Below are 15,127 nucleotides of genomic sequence, written 5' to 3'. Positions count from 1 at the left end.
CATTCAGGCTTTCTCTAGTTGCAACGAGCTGGCACTACTCATCATTGTGGTGTGTGGGCTTCTCACTGTGGTGGCTTCTCTTCTTGCAGAGCATGGGCTGTAGGTGCACGGGCTTCAGTAGTTATAGCATACAGGTTCAGTAGTTGTGGCAAGTGGGCCCTAGAGTGCACAGGCTTCAGTTGTTGTGGCACAAGGGCTCAGTACTTGTGGTACACGGGCTTAGTTGCTCAGCAGCATGTGAGATTTCCCAGAAAAGGGATTGAACTCATGTCCCCTGCATGGCAGGCGGATTCTTAACCACTGTGCCACCAGGGAAGTCCCTAATTCTGTAAATTTTTAAGGCAAATTCTGTACATTCTTTGCTGTGTCTGGCTACTGAAATCTCTGTCATGTGAGCCTCATGATCATCGAAGGATTGAATAGAAATTGCCTGGAACCAAAAAGGTCTCCCAATTTTTGTTGAGAGCATCTGGGTGCATGTTGTGGCAACAGTTGCCCAACAGTTTCAAATCTGCCTGAGACTTCACTTCTTTTCTATCAGAGTTTTTTTTTTAACACCTTTATTGGAGTATAATAGCTTTACAATGGTGTGTTAGTTTCTGCTTTATAACAAAGTGAATCAGTTATACATACACATATGTTCCCATATCTCTTCCCTCTTGCATCTCCCACCCTCCCACGTTCCCTATCCGATCCCACTAGGTGGTCACAAAGCACTGAGCTGATCTCCCTGTGCTTTGAGGCTGCTTCCCACTAGCCATCTATTTTACATTTGGTAGTGTATATATGTCCATGCCACTCTCTCATTTTGTCACAGCTTACCCTTCCCCCTCCCCATATCCTCAAGTCCATGCTCTAATAAGACACAGAAATTTTCCCCATCTTACCCCTAGGTTCTTCATAACCTTTTTTTTTTTTCTTAGATTCCATATATATGTGTTAGCATACGGTATTTGTTTTTCTCTTTCTGACTTACTTCACTCTGTATGACACACTCTATGTCCATCCACCTCACTACAAATAACTCAATTTTGTTTCCTTTTATGGCTGAGTAATATTCCATTGTATATATGTGCCACATCTTCTTTATCCATTCATCTGATAATGGACACTTAGGTTGCTTCCATGTCCTCGCTACTGTAAATAAAGTTGCAATGAATATTTTGGTACATGACTCTTTTTCAATTATGGTTTTCCAGGGTATATGCCTAGTAGTGGGATTGCTGGGTCATATGGTAGTTCTATTTGTAGTTTTTTAAGGAATCTCCATATTGTTCTCCATAGTGGCTGTATCAATTTACATTCCCACCAGCAGTGCAAGAGTGTTCCCTTTTCTCCACACCCTCTCCAGCATTTATTGTTTCTAGATTTTTTGATGGCCAATCTGACTGGTGTGTGGTGATATCTCATTGTAGTTTTGATTTGCATTTCTCTAATGATTAATGATGTTGAGCATTCTTTCATGTGTTTGTTGGCAATCTGTATATCTTCTTTGGAGAAATGTATATTTATGTCTTCTGCCCAGTTTTGGATTGGGTTGTTTGATTTTTTGTTATTGAGCTGCATGAGCTGCTTGTAAATTTTGGAGATTAATCCTTTGTCAGTTGCTTCATTTACAAATATTCTCTCCCATTCTGAGGGTTGTCTTTTGGTCTTGTCTATGGCTTCCTTTGTTGTGCAAAGCTTTTAAGTTACGTTAGGTCCCATTTGTTTATTTTTGTTTTTATTTCTATTTCTCTAGGAGGTGGGTCAAAAAGGCTCTTGCTGTGATTTATGTCATAGAGTGCTCTGCCTATGCTTTCCTCTAAGAGTTTGATAGTGTCTGGCCTTACATTTAGGTCTTTAATCCATTTTGAGCTTATTTTTGTGTATGGTGTTAGGGAGTGATCTAATCTCATACTTTTACATGTACATGTCCTGTTTACCCAGGACCACTGATTGAAAAGGCTCTCTTGTCTCCACTGTATATTCTTGCCTCCTTTATCAAAGATAAAGTGACAATATGTGCATGGGTGTATCTCTGGGCTTTCTATCCTGTTCCATTGAACTATCTTTCTGTTTTTGTGCCAGTACCATACTGTCTTGATTACTGTAGCTTTGTAGTATAGTCTGAAGTCAGGGAGCCTGATTTCTCCTGCTCCATTTTTCGTTCTCAATGTTGCTTTGGCTATTCGGGGTCTTTGTGCTTCCATACACATTGTGAAATTTTTTGTTCTAGTTCTGTGAAAAATGCCAGTGATAGATTGATAGGGACTGCATTGAATCTGTAGAGTGTTTTGGGTAGAAGAGTCTTTTTCACAATGTTGATTCTTCCAATCCAAGAACATGGTATATCTCTCCGTCTGTTTGTATCATCTTTAATTTCTTTCATCAGTGTCTTATAATTTTCTGCATACAGGTCTTTTGTCTCCTTAGGTAGGTTTATTTCTATATATTTTATTCTTTTTGTTGCAACGGTAAATGGGAGTGTTTTCTTAATTTCACTTTCAGATTTTTCATCATTAGTGTACAGGAATTCCAGAGATTTCTGTGCATTAATTCTGTATCCTGCTACTTTACCAAATTCACTGACTAGCTCCAGTAGTTTTCTGGTGGCATCTTTATGATTCTCTATGTAAAGTACCTTGTCATCCGCAAAGAGTGACAGCTTTACTTCTTTTCTGATTTGGATTCCTTTTATTTCTTTTTCTTCTGTGAGTGTTGTGGCTAAAACTTCCAAACTATGTTGAATAATAGTGGTGAGGGTGGGCAACCTTGTCTTGTTCCTGATCTTAGTGGGAAGGGTTTCAGTTTTACACCATTGAGAATCATGTTGGCTGTGGGTTTGTCATATTTGACCTTTGTTATGTTCAGGAAAGTTACCTCTATGGTACTTTCTGGACGGGTTTTATCATAATTGTGTGTTGAAAGCTTTCTGTGCATCTAATGAGATGATCATATGGTTTTTCTCCTTTTATTTGCTAATATGGTGTATCACATTGATTCATTTGCATATACTGAAGAATCCTTCCTTACTCGAAAAAAAAACCCCTCGATCATGGTGTATGATCCTTTTAATGTGCTGTTGGATTCTGTTTGCTAGTATTTTGTTGAAGATTTTTGCATCTATGTTCATCAGTGATAATGGCCTGTTGTTTACTCTCTTTTTGACATCTTTGTCTTGTTTTGGTATCAGGGTAATGCTGGCCTCATAGAATGAGTTTGGGAGTGTTCCTCCCTCTGTTATATTTTGGAAGAGTTTGAGAAGGAGAGGTGTTAGCTCTTCTCTAAATGTTTGATAGAATTCGCCTGTGAAGACGTGTGGTCCTGGGCTTTTGTTTGTTGGAAGATTTTTTATCCCAGTTTCAATTTAAGTGCTTGTGATTGGTCTGTTCATTTTTTCTACTTGCTGGTTCCGTCTCGTCAGGTTGTGCAACTCTAAGGATTGTCTATTTGTTCCAGGCTGTCCATTTTATTGGCATAGCGTTACTTGTAGTAATGTCTTATGATCGTCTGTATTTCTGCAGTGTCAATTGTTACTTCTCCTTTTTCCTTTCTAATTCTATTGATTTGAGTCTTCTCCCTTTTTTTCTTGATGAGTCTAACTAATGGTTTATCAATTTTGGTTATCTTTTAAAGAACCATCCTTTAGTTTTATTCATCTTTGCTATCATTTCCTTCATTTATTTTTCATTTTTTTCTGATCAGATCTTTATGATTTCTTTCCTTCTGCTAACTTTGGTTTTTTTTTTTTGTTGTTGTTGTTGTTCTTCTTTCTGTAGTTACTTTAGCTGCAGTGTTAGGTTGTTTATTTGAGATGTTTCCTGTTTCTTAAGGTAGGATTGTATTGCTATAAACTTCCCTCTTAGAGCTGCTTTTGCTGCATCCCATAGGTTTTCTGTCATCGTGTCTCCATTGTTGTTTGTTTCTAGGTATTTTTTGATTTCTGCTTTGATTTCTTCAGTGATCACTTTGTTATTAATAGTGTATTGTTTAGTCTCCATGTGTTTGTATTTTTTACAGATCTTCTTCTGTAATTGATATCTAGTCTCATATTGTTGTGGTCGGAAGAGATACTTGATACAATTTCAATTTTCTTAAACTGACCAAGGCTTGATTTGTGACCGAAGATATGGTCTATCTTGGAGAGTGTTCCATGAGTACTTGAGAAAAATGTGTATTCTGTTGTTTTTGGATAGAATGTGCTATAAATATCAATTAAGTCCATCTTATTTAATATATCATTTAAAGCTTTTGTTTCCTTATTTATTTTCACTTTGGATGATCTGTCCATTGGTGAAAGTGGGGTGTTAAAGTCCCCTACTATGATTGTGTTACTGTCGATTTCCCCTTTTATGGCTCTTAGTATTTGCCTTATGTACTGTCGTGCTCCTATATTGGGTGCATAAATATTCACAATTGTTATATCTTTTTTTGGGATTGATCATTATGTAGTGTCTTTCTTTGTCTCTTGTAATAGTCTTTATTTTAAAGGCTATTTTGTCTGATATGAGAATTTTTACCCCAGCTTTCTTTTGATTTCTCTTTGCATGGAATATCTTTTTCCATCCCTTCACTTTCAGTCTTTATGTGTCCCTAGGTCTGAAGTGCATCTCTTGTAGACAGCATATATATGGGTCTTGTTTTTGTATCCATTCAGCCTGTCTGTGTCTTTTGGTGGGAGCATTTAATCCATTTACATTTAAGGTAATTATCGATATGTATGTTCCTATTCCCATTTTCTTAATTTTTTTGGGTTTGTTATTGTAGGTCTTTTCCTTCTCTTTTGTTTCTTGCCTAGAGAAGTTCCTTTAGCATTTGTTGTAAAGCTGGTTTATTGGTGCTGAACTCTCTGAGCTCTTGCTTGTCTGTAAATGTTTTAATTTCTCCATCAAATCTGAATTAGTTCCTTGCTGGTTAGAGTAATCTTGGTTGTAGGTTTTTCTGCTTCATCACTTTACATATGTCCTGCCAGTCCCTTCTGGCTTGCAGAGTTTCTGCTGAAAGATGAGCTGTTACCCTTATGGGCATTCTCTTGTGTGTTATTTGTTGTTTTCCCCTTGTTGCTTTTAATGTGTTTCGTTTGTAGTTAATTTTTGACAGTTTGATTAATATGTGTCTTGGCGTGTTTCTCCTTGGATTTATCCTGTATGGGACTCTCTGTGCTTCCTGGACTTGAATAACTATTTCCTTTCCCATATTAGCGAAGTTTTCTAGTATAATCTCTTCAAATATTTTCTCAGTCCCTTTCTTTTCCTCTTCTTCTTCTGCAACCCCTATAATTAGAATGTTTCTGAGTCTAATGTTGTCCCAGAAGTCTCTCAGACTGTCCTCAGTTCTTTTCATTCTTTTTTCTTTATTCTGATCTGCAGTGGTTATTTCCACTATTTTATCTTCCAGGTCACTTTTCCGTTCTTTTGCCTCAGTTATTCTGCTATTTATCCCTTCTAGAGTATTTTTAATCTCATTTATTGTGTTGTTCATCATTGCTTGTTTCCTCTTTAGTTCTTCTAGGTCCTTGTTAAATGTTTCTTGCATTTTGTCTATTCTATTTCCAAGATTTTGGATCACGTTTAGTATCATTATTCTGAATTCTTTTTCAGGTTGGCTGCGTATTTCTGCTTCATTTTTTAGGTCTGGTGTATTTTTACCTTGCTCCTTCATCTTCTGTGTGTTTTTTTTTTTGTCTTCTAATTTTGCTTATCTTACTGTGTTTGGGGTCTCATTTTTGCAGGCTGCAGGTTCATAGTTCCCTTTGTTTTTGTTGTCTGTCCTCAGTGGCTAAAGTTGGTTCAGTGGTTTGTGTGTGCTTCCTGGTAGAGGGGACTAGTGTCTGTGTTCTGGTGGATGAGGCTGGATCTTGTCTTTCTGTTGGGAAAGTCCACGTCTGGTGGTGTGTTTTGGGGTGTCTGTGGCCTTATTATGCATTTAGGCAGCCTCTCTCCTAATGGGTGGTTTTGTGTTCTTGTCTTGTTTGTTGTTTGACATAGGGTGTCCAGAACTGTAGCTTGCTGGTCGATGAGTGCGGCTGGGTCTTTTTGTTGAGATGGAGATCTCTTGGAGATTTTCACCATTTGATATTACCTGGATCTTTGAGGTCTTTGGTGGACCAGTGTCCTGAAGTTGGCTCTCCCACCTCAGAAGCACAGCACTGACCCCTGGTTGGAACACCATGAGACTTTCATTCACACAGCTCAGAATAAAAGGGAGAAAAAATAGAATGAAAGAAGAGTATAAAGTAAAATAAAATAAAGTAAGATAAAATAAAGTAAAGTTATTAAAATAAAAAATAATTATTAAGTAAATATTTTAAAATGTAAAAAAAAATCGAAAACGGATGGACAGAACACTAGGAGAAATGGTGAAAGCAAAGCTCTACAGACAAAATCTCACACTGAAGCATATACTTACACACTCCCAAAAAGAGGAAAAGGGGGAAAATAATATATATTGCTCCCAAAGTCCACCTCCTCAATTTTGGATTATTCTTTGTCTATTCCGGTATTCCACAGATGCAGGGTACATCACGTTGAATGTGGAGCTTTAATCCGCTGCTTCTGAGGCTGCTGGGAGAAATTTCCCTTTCTCTTCTTTGTTCGCACAGCTCCTGTGGTTCAGCTTTGTATTTGGCCCAGCATCTGCGTGTAGGTGGCCTGAGGGCATCTGTTCTTCTCTCAGACAGGACGGGGTTAAAGGAGCAGCTGATTTGGCGTCTCTGGCTCACTCAGGCCAGGGGGAGGAAGGGGTACGGATACGGTGCAAGCCTGCCGCGGCAGAGGCCAGCGTAATGTTGCACCATCCTGATGTGTGCCATGTGTTCTCCTGGGGAAGTTGTCCCTGGATCACGGGACCCTGGCAATGGCGGGCTGCACAGGCTTCTGGGAGGGGAGCTGTGGGTAGTGACCTCTGTTTTCACACAGGCTTCTTGGTGGCTGCAGCAGCAGCCTTAGCATCTCATGCCCATCCCTGGTGTCCACGCTGATTCCCGCAGCTTGTGCCCATCTCTGGAGCTCCTTTACGTGGTACTGTTAATCCCCTCTCATTGCACACCAGGAAACAAAGAGGGAAGAAAAAGTGTCTTGCCTCTTCGGCAACTCCAGACTTTTTCCCGGATTCCCTCCCAGCTAGCTGTGGTGCACTAGCCCCCTTCAGGCTGTGTTCACGCCTCCAACCCCAGTCCTCTCCCTGTGATCTGACCTAAGCCCGAGCCTCAGCTCCCAGCCCACACCCGTCCCGGTGGGTGAGCAGACAAGCCTCTCCGGCTGCTGAGTGCCGGTCGGCACTGATCTTCTGTGCGGGAATCTCTCTGCTTTGCCCTCCACACACCTGTTGTTGAGCTCTCCTTCCTGACTCCAAATCTTCCCCCATCAGCTACCCATAGTCTCTGCACATGAACGGGCGTCCTAGTGTGTGGAAACGTTTCCTCCTTCACAGCTCCCTCCCACTGGTGCAGGTCCCGTCCCTATTCTTTTATCTCTGTTTTTTGTTTTTCCTTACCCAGGTACGTGGGCAGTTTCTTGCCTTTTGGGAGGTCTGAGCTCTTCTCCCAGCATTCAGTAGGTGTTCTATAGGAGCAGTTCCATGTGTAGATGTATTTCTGATGTATTTGTGGGGAGGAAGGTGATCTCCTTGTCTTACTCTTCCGCCATCTTCCTCCCAATCCCCCAGAGTTTTAAGTTTGATCAGAGGTGAGCGTTCATTTTCTTCTCAGGTCTTTCTTGAGTTTGTGCACAGCTCTGGGCATGCACATAGACCTACACATGTGTATACTTCTAGATTTTGAGAAATATTGTTCTAGATGTCTAGAACTTTTCAAAGTCCCTTTTGGACTTACCATTACATATCTTTTCATTCTAAACCTTTTGATTAGGTTATTGTCTCTCCCAGTTGATATTTACGACTTGAGGCACATGTGTTCTTAAATAATTATGGCTAATATTTCTGAAAAAAATGTTCCAGGGAAAATGATATACACACTGAGAGATCTCTGGGTCAGTTTAAACAAGCCCTGCTGGTGGCATTTTCCAGGGAATGTCCAGACAAATCCAATAGTAATAATTCTCTGGGAATGTGGCTTTGGAAGGCCCCAAACCTTAGCCTGACCTTTCTAGTAGTGGCCAGGCTGCTGGTTTCCACTGTGGGTCCAGGTTATTGGTTTTCAAGGATGCTGCAGATCTCGTGAAAGAGTTACAGAAATAGAGCAAATTAAAACATCAGAAAGCACACTATTCTTCACAAGAGTTAGCCATTTTTCTCTAAGAAATATTCCGTGGATTGTTGCAAGTCTTTAGTCAATTTCCAGAGTACTGAAAAAGTTGATTTTGACACTTTTCCCAATGTTCTTATTGCTCTTATCCAGGAGAGCACTTTAAGAGGTCCTTATTCTGCCATTTTGAATCTATTGTACTTAGAATGAATCAATCTTCTTAAATGTGTAGATTGATATTTTTCAACAAGTTTAGGACATTTTCATTCACTGTTTCTTTGCATAAGCTTTTGCCCCTTTATCTTTCTTCTTTGTTTCTTGTATTTAACTATGTGCCATGCACTTAATAATATCCCATATTTCTCTGAGGCTCCATTCATTTATCCTCCTTTTTTCTCTGTTCTTCAGATTACATAATCTCTATCAATCTATCTTCAGTTTTACTTATTCCTTTTTCTGCCAGTTCAGATATATTTTTGAGCTCCTGTAGTGATTTTTTTCTTTTTGTTATTGCACTTTTTATCTCCAGAATTTTCACTTTTAATATAATTTCAACAGTTTACTGATATTCTCTATCTTATGATAGAAGGAAAATCGTCACACTTTCCTTCAATTCTCTCAAAATGTTTTCCTTTAGTTGTTTGAATATATTTATAATAGCTGTTTTGAAATATTTATCTGCTGAGTACAACATCTTGCTTTCCTCAAAGGAAATTTCCATTGCTTGTTCTTTTTACTATTTATAGTACATATTTTCTTGTTTCTTTGCATGTATTATAACTTTTTTAAACTGAACAATTTTAAATAATATGTTGCAGCAATTGCAGATGCTGAAATGGCCTCCTCCTTAGGCCTTGTTGTTTGATTGCTTAATTTTTTTAGTGACTTGGTTAAGTTAGTACAGTGAAGTCTATTTCTATTGCAGTGTGAAGCAGAATTTTTTCTTCAGAAGGCACAGCTTTAGGTATACATATTGTCTTCATTACCAGTAGGATCACTTCAGATTTTTAGCCTAGAAAATTTGGAGGATATCACATTAATCAAGGAGTAGACTCACAGAGGGCAGCATATTCACTGCAGTTTGGGATGCATTGACTCTCAGAGGGAACTATATTGTAGACAATTTTGATAAATTTATTCTGGAGTTATGTGTTTATCATAAGAATATAGATTTTAATTTCAATGATATTACCAAGGAGCAGTAAAGAGAAAAGAAGAGAGGTTTAATGATGGTATGTTTTTGGACACTGAGATTTAAGGCTTGAAGGAGGAAAAGGAACCAGCAATAGTTTTTTTTTTCTTTTTTTTAAAGAGCAATGAGAGAGGTAGGGCAGCTTCAATAATGCAGTTATCAAACCACAGAGAGCATTTCATGAAATGTGGAGAATGATAACTAACATTTACTGCAAGTTTATTGTGTTAAGGCACTTTAAATGAGCAATTACATTAAATTCTCAGAATCGGCCTAAGAAGTAAGTAAATTATCTCTGTTTTATAGATGAAGTCACTGAAGCTCAGATGAGTAATATAACTTATCTATGATAACCCAGCTAATATGTGGCAACAAAGGATTTGAACCTAGGTCTATCTGAACCTAGACCTAATTTCTTGCCCATGGTGTCTTCATACTGGTTAACTATGTCAAATGTCAGAAAGTTCAATAAGATATTGAAGAACGATCCATCAGAATGGGTGATTATGATGTATTTGACAACTTTTAATAAACCAATTTTAGTACAGGAGAGGGAGTAGAAGCCAGATTTAGGGGATTTGATTTGTAGAATGAGCATAGAGAATGTTGTTGTCATAAAGAAAATGGAATTATTCAGGCAAGGAAGAAAAAAGGTTAGCAGTATATAATTGAAATAACTTTGGAGCCAGGCTATACTGAGTTCAAATACTGTCTTTGCCAATCATTTAATCTTGGGCTCATTAACTAACTTCTTTGAATGTCAGTTTCCTCATGTGTAAAATAGAAATTCCTATCTTGCAATATTTTTGTGAAGATTACAGATAATGGATGTAAAATACTTTATATATTAGGCATTTATTCATTGAAGGAATTGAGATAGGATTTATGATGCAAAAGGGGCTAGTGTTGTAAGAGGAGGTAGTCTAAAATATTTTACCCAGTAGCTATTATTATTATTATTATTCCCAGTAGTGGTCCTTACGTTTTTGGGGAGATCCCATACTTCTTTCAGAATTTGATGGAAGCTTTGAATTCTCTTCTAGAAAATTTCATACACACACAAGTGTTAAAGATAATTTCCATGGCTTCACTGGTCCAATAAAGGTTAAAAAATAATAATTTACATGTATTGAAGGTTTACTATATGTCAGATACTACTATAAGTTCTTCATATACATTAACTTGTGTTCATTTTAAGATGGAGAAATAGGCCCAGAGAGGTTAAGAAACTTGCCTAAGGTCACAGAGCTAGTAAGTAGGAGGGCTAGGATTCAAACCCAAACCACTCTACTATGTTGCTTTATAAATTCATATGTTGAAAATGCCACATGTAAAATGACATTATTTACAGAACAATTTTCAACAGCAAAAAATTATAAACCACCAGTAGAGAATAATTAAATTAATTATTAGACAGTCAAAATTGTCAAAAATTATTGGTACCTCCTTGTTTTTACAGATAGGCAATTATGTCTAAGATAATTTACTAAGTGGAAAATCAAGGTGCAGATGAATGTATATAGTTTACTGCTTTCTTGTATTAAAAATGAGAGAAAACATATATATGTATGTGCTTGTATGTGCATAGAGTATCTGTGAAAGCATAAATAAGAACCTAAATATGGTAGTTGCCTCTGAAGGAGGGAAGCTGAGTAAATCTGATCTCAGCCTGCATTGTATTCTAGCACTAAGTATATACATCCCTAACTTTCTAAATTAGATTTTAAATTCCTTAAGGACAAGGATTTGTCTTATTCATCACTGAATCCACCCAAACATAACCTAGCACAGAGTCTTGCAATTAGTGAACGCTCAATTAACATAGCTACTCTGAATTCAAATGAATAAAGGAAAGTACTCTGAATTCAAATGAATAAAGGGTAGTAAAGACAGAGGAGATAGCAAAGAGAATACCAAAGGTACATTTGAAGACAGCCAAAAAGGCTCTACAGAGAACATGTAACTTTCATGTTAATGTTAGAATAATACGATATAGATGTTATCAGTTGACTCCCAGCATGAATGTTTAACTATGTCTATAGTTATTTAGTCATAATAACATTTTGACTGAACTTTTTAACAATCACTTATGAATCCCTATGAAACATGATTTGAGACAAAGATTCTCAAGGTGTGGTCTACAGATCCCTGGAGGATCTGAGACTCTTTCAGTGTGCCCTCAAGGTCAAAACTATTTTTATAACAATACTAAGACATTTTTACTTTTTCACTGTATTGACATTTGCACTGATGGTACAAAACATATGGAGGGTAAAACTTCTGATGTCTTAATATAAATCAAAGCAGTTGTATCAAAGTAGTCTAGTATTCTTCATTGCCATACAGTTATGGGTAGAAAAAGCAGTTTCACTTAAGAATGTCCTTGATGCAGCAACAAAAAAAATATTAATTTTGTTAAATCTTGACCCTTGAGTACAAGTCTTTTAATGTTTTGTTTTAAAAATAGGAAGTATATATAAAGTACTTCTGCTGCACATTGAAGTATAATGGTTGTCTCAAAGAAAAGCACTTGTAAATTATTTAAGGTTTGTGCTGAACTAGACACTTTTTCATGGGACACAATTTTTACTTGAAAGAAATTATAGTTGTTCAGATTTGGGTATTTGGCAGACATTTCTTAGAAATGATCAAAGTAAACCTGTTGCTTCAAGGAAAAACAACTGCCAAGTATTCGTTGCCAATATTAAAACTTGAGTTTTCAAGTAAATTAGAAATTGGACAACTTGCATCCATCATCATATACTTGACAGCTTCCTATTACTTACAGACTTTTCTGATGAAACCAGTGGTGATTGTAGCAAATGTGGTGCATTTTTGATTCTGTATAGTGAACTGTATCAAGTGTAGCATAACTCCATGAACCAATATGTTCCAAGAGACCAATGCAAGTGGTTACAAATAATGCACGGCTAAAAGACCAATTCAAAATACAAGATATATCAATGAATTTTAATAAAACAGAGTAGGAAAAGTTCCTTGATGTGCTTTCAGAATCCACATTGCAATAATCCTGTAAAAGGCTACTAGTAGTTTAGTTTTTGTGTTGTAACAAAGAATATGTACACTCAAATGAAAGGATTATTAAAATGCTCAACTTTTTTCATCTCATCCACATGAGACCATATTTTTTCCCTAAATTACAACTGAAACAATATATCACAACAGATTGAATGAAAAAATAAATATATGAGATTCCAGCTTTGTTCTGTTAAAGAGGTTTGCAAAAGTGTAAAACAATGTCACTCTTCTCACTATTTTTTAGTAAATTAGTTATATCTCATAAAATATATGCTATTTATGTTAACATACAATGTATTTATTATTTTAAGTGGATTAATAAATTAGAACTTTTATCCAAGTAGAGTTGATTTACAATATTGTGTTAGTTTCAAGTGTACAGCAAAGTGATTCAGTTATAATTTTCAGATTATATTCCATTATAGGTTATTAAAAGACATCGAATATAGTTCCCTGTGTTATACAGAAAATCCTTGTTGCTTATTTATTTTATGTATAGTATTTTGTATCTGATAGTCCCATACTCCTGATTTGTGCCTCCCCCACACCCTCTTCCCTTTGGTAACCCTAAGTTTGTTTTCTATGCCATCAATTTTAAATGCCTAATATGGGAAATATTGATAGCGTTGACTTGAAACAAATAGACTGCCGGTATTTCTCCAGCAAAACGCGTTTATCAGGATCAACAGAGAATTGCAATTTGGGGTCTGTAAGCATGATAAGCCAAGTGCAAGTCCCCACACAGTAGGGGAAGGAGAGTGTTTTATAGAGAGGAAAAGAAAGTTTGGAGGGTGATAGTAAACAGCGAGTCCATGGCTTTTCATTCACTGAGTACTTGCCAGGAAAGAAGCGGAGTCTTTCTTCTTCCTGCTGGGCTCAGTTGCAGTTGCAGAGCAGGAGAGCGCCACCTTCTGGACTCCGAACTCTATTTAATTGACGTTTTTGTTTCATTATTTACAATAGATACAACCCGTATAAGCAAAAGCTTTTTGGGATCCTAAACAAGTTTTAAGAGTGTAAAGCGGTCTGAGACAAAAAGCTTGAGAATTGCTTATTTGAGGAATTTGACTTAATTGCTGATTTGAGGAATCTTTGCTGCTTGTCAATGACTGAAATTCCAGACACTTGGAATCCATTCTCATGTGTTTGCAGTGCCCAAATCCTAAAAACCCTTCCTGTTTTAGTATTAAAGATATAATCACATCAAATTCTTTTGTGACAACAGGAACCCAGAGGGTCTGGAAAAGCACCCTATCCTTGCAGAGAAAGCTGAACAAAAAGTCCAGAAAAGGAAGTTAGGGCACAAATATAGCCTTCACCTATTCCATCATGTTCTCAATGGTCAGTCTTAGTGATATTTATAAAGTTAGTAAACCTCATAGCAAGGAACCCAAAATAAGAAACCTAGAGAAGATATATCTTTCCTCATCCCTTGTCCTCTTGCCCATTGTTCATGGCTTTGACTATATAGAAACCAAATAGATGACCAATAATTTTGGGAAAGCTTATCATTCATGTTAATTCACAATATGTATATACAAACAGCCAGTTAGCTGAAGGAACCTTGTTCTTATGGACATTTTCTGAAATACATTTCTTTAGAAATTCACATCCTGTGAGACTAACCATTTCCCTTTTCAGGACTGTAGGTTCCTCACAGGGGGTCTCAAGAAGCTGCTCTGTGCTAATATCTGTCTCCAAAACAAGCCTCTAGGGTTCAGGGAAATTATCTCCTCTTCCAGTTACAAAGTAAGGTTTTCTCATTGAAGAAAGGTACTTTAGTGTATGACTCAAAAACGTTTTAGTGAAAAATATGCAAAAATTAAACCCCTTCAAAGACTGATTTATTCCTACTTGTGAAGATTAATTTCCTCTTTCATTTTACTGATTACAGTTTTAAGTGCTCTTTTAAGAAAACTAATTCTTTTGAAATTACTCTTTATCTTCATTCTTACTGTCACTGCCCTAATCCATGCTCTTATTACCTTAAATGTAAATTATTGTCATTTCCTTCAATAGGGCTCTCCACCTCCTGTTTCATCTCTTCTCCAATGCATTCTGTGCAACTTTGTCTCAGCAATCCTTCATGGAGTGGAAGAAAAGAGGTTGGGCTCTGGAGCCAGACATACCTGGGTCTGAATCTTGCCTCTCTCACTTATTTGCTGTATGATATTAGGGAATTTAATTACCCTCTCTGTGTCTCAATTTGCTTGTCGGTAGGATAGGACATAATATTAGTCCCTACTCCTTAGGAATTTTCTGAGGATTAAGTGAGAGGATGTGTGTAAATTGCCTAGAATGGTGACTAGTACATAGAAAGTACACAATAAATAAGAGTTTTTAATCTCCCTCTCTCAGCTCTGTTTAAAGCCCGTGAATGATTTCCTGTATCCTATGGCTTCTGTACACTTAAGTTCTTCTTTGTATGGTTTCACCCTCTGAGTTACTTTCCTGCTGTTCCCTAGCATGCCCTATGCTTTAGTCAAAGTTTTGTCCTCACTATCACACAAATATGTTTACTCTTCATTTACATGCTTGGCAATATTTCTTCTCTCTCCTGGAGTCCCTTGACTTCCCCTTTCTCTTTAAGCTGGTATTTGCCAAATTGCAGATATGCATATGTCTCTCCATTGTTTTTGCTATGTATACTTACCCTCTATACTATTATTTGTATGTGTGTTGTTTAATCACACTTTTTAAAACTTAGCTAC

This window comes from Mesoplodon densirostris, chromosome X, assembly GCF_025265405.1.
Source record: "Mesoplodon densirostris isolate mMesDen1 chromosome X, mMesDen1 primary haplotype, whole genome shotgun sequence".
Taxonomy (NCBI): domain Eukaryota; kingdom Metazoa; phylum Chordata; class Mammalia; order Artiodactyla; family Ziphiidae; genus Mesoplodon; species Mesoplodon densirostris.
The sequence above is the reverse complement of the archived record's forward strand: the minus strand, read 5'-3'. Positions refer to the sequence as shown.